This window comes from Scaptodrosophila lebanonensis, unplaced genomic scaffold, assembly GCF_003285725.1.
Source record: "Scaptodrosophila lebanonensis strain 11010-0011.00,11010-0021.00 unplaced genomic scaffold, SlebRS2 tig00000061-arrow-pilon, whole genome shotgun sequence".
In the NCBI taxonomy this organism is placed as follows: Eukaryota; Metazoa; Arthropoda; class Insecta; order Diptera; family Drosophilidae; genus Scaptodrosophila; species Scaptodrosophila lebanonensis.
Window position 1 is genome coordinate 1884368 of NW_022060554.1, and position 2913 is coordinate 1887280.

A 2913-nucleotide genomic window follows, 5' to 3' on the forward strand; every position below is an offset into this window, starting at 1 on the left:
ATCATATACATACGTACATATGTACATCTGCCCGCAATGCGAAGCAGAATATGCGTAGCTCCATTATTCTGTTTCTGCTTTACTATCGCTGACTCAGTCGTTGCCTTGCGACAGTAACTGTAAATTTTTGGCATTTTGCCTTTGCAACAAAAAGGCATAGATGATCAAAAAATGTGTTTTTACCGTACGTAGAGAACCGTGTATGTGTAGTCTGTCAAGGGCGTAGCAGGTTTTCCAAGGGCTTTAAAAATTATAATTTTGATTAAATAATGCACGATGCGCTTAAATAATAAATAAAAATGCCAAATGTACTAAACAAAAAAAATTACTTTTGAAAATGTTAAATCGTTTTTAATTAATTAATATTTCTTGACATGTGTACATCTATTCACATATTAGTGTCTCACATTTTGCTTTGGCTATTTCAATCGTTTGCACGCAACTACACGAACAGCTGCTTGTATGTGTGTGTATATATGCGTGTGTGTATGTATACTAAGTTGGCCCCAACCGTTTGATATGAAGTTGTAGATTTAGTTAGTAGATTTAGTAGATTACATTACCCAAATTTGAAGCAAGATAGATCGCTACAGTCGAGCAAGCCCGACAGTAAAATATCCTGTAATCTCCACAAAAAGGAAAAATTAAAAAAAAAAAAATTTTTTTTTTTAAATTAAATTATTAAAAAAAATGAATGAATTAATTAATTAAAATAATTAATTAAATTAAATTAGAATACATGTTTATGTTCAGTTTAAACAGCATACATTTACATCACGTACCTATGCGTGTTTATATGCGTGTTTATATGCGTGTATGTATGCAGCACAAAGTTGAACCAAAGCAGCAACAACAACAACAGCTGCGGGCAGCGCTGCCGACAGAGCTGCAGGCAGCGCATGAGCAGCGATTTTACTTATGGCTATAACTTTCTTCAGAATAGACCTATCATGATTTGGCACACGGACACATTAGTACTAACTGGATGTACCTACCAAAATTGATTTTAAAATTCCGAAAATTACGGAAGTTATAAGAAAAAATACGAATTGCGGGGGAGTGGGGGGGTGTATCAGAAAAAATAAACAAACTCGTTCTGCCTAGGGCTTATAGGAACCTTGATACCAATTTTGGTTATCCTAGCTCTTGTACTTACTGAGATCCTTGCGCTCATACAGACAGACAGACAGACGGACATGGCTATATCGACTCGTCTTCTCATCCTGATCAAGAATATATATACTTTGTGGGGTCTGCCACGCCTCCTTCTGTGTGTTACATACATGCGCACAAAACTAGTATAGCCTTTCACCCTTTGGGTACAGGCTATAATAAGGAAAAAATTTTTAACACAAACTTTTCATTTGAAAAAGTGAATAATTATTAAAACCCCAATAATTCAACCTTCAACAGAAATTTTGAAAAACCGAGTACATATGCAGTTTTTTTTGCATTCGGATTTTTCAAACAAACTTTGGAGCTCATTTCCCCCACTTGGAGCTCGAATTTACCAAAATCCTCTCTTAGTGCTCACCTGCACTATGATGGGATACTTGAGTTCAAATTTCAGCATCCTAGCTCTTACCGTTTGGGCTGTGGGGTGTTGATTGTTTCAATTTTTCACGGGAAAACCCCCTTTTTCATGCCCCAGGAAAAATGGTGAAAAATCAAGTATGCAGTGTTTTGTGAATTCTTTTATGGATTACACAAACCAAGTTTTAAGCAATTCAAATAAAAATTGCAGATTTTTCCAGCTTTTATAGTTTCTGAAATCCTTGCGCTCATCCAGACAGACGGACATGTCTAGATCAATTTCTCTCGTCATGCTGATTCAGAATATATATAATTTATAATCATATACCCATTTTACCATACGGGTACAGGGTATATTAAATAAATATGTTTTGTTTTCATTCTGTACCTCTCTTTATTTAAAATACGTACATATATATACACATGTTTGCGCATTGGGAGTGGGCTATGTTGACGGTACCGCAACACTGCGCGCTCACAAATGTATATTATTTTATTTATTAAAAATCGCGTGCTGTTTTGGGGGGAGGAGGGAACTGAAGTTCTAACAATCAGCGATCAGTTATAGGGGGGAAAAGAAAGAAAAGGGAGACAGAAGTACTAAAAGAAGAAGCTTGCTACGCTAGGAGCCATAGTGGCTACGTGAGCTCGCATTGGTGGTAATGAGCGGCTCGAGTATTCCCACCCTTTCATGATCGTCATGCTGCATCTACAAAAATTGACGATCCCTAAGCACAGTACGGGTTTCCTAGATTGGCTCACGGACGGCACACATGATTCCCGAATTTAGACACGTCGATTTCATTATAAATGTATTCATATTAACAACAACAAAAAAACTAGTTCTAGCAAGTAATAAAGAAAAAAACTCGGGAATTTTCTCGCTTCATCGATAATTACAATAATCCATATCAAAAAGTAAAACAAAATAATAAAAAATAATAATGGCAATAATAATTAATAATACTAGTAATAATAATAACAAAAGGGCAATAAGTAAATATACAGAAAAAAGTATTAATTCTGCACGGAGGTCAACGCCCGGCGTGGCACACACAGCCGATTAAAAAATGTAGACATTGCTTCGAATTAGCATTAGAATTTTGAGAGAGCTTTAATGCACATTGCGGTTTCTGTTCAGTTGAAATGAGCGCTTTAAGAGTGGATTAGGGAATAAAATAATAAAAGAGAGCCCAATTACTGTTTCGACTCCGAATCCAACGGCGAAAGATCTTTCGGCGATAAACGGCAGGCTTTGCTGAAAAATGTGTTGTTTTTATACCCTGTACCCAACGGGTACAAGGGTATATTAGTTTTGTGCGAGTGTACATGGAACACACAGAAGGAGGTGTGGCAGACCCCACAAAGTATATATATTCT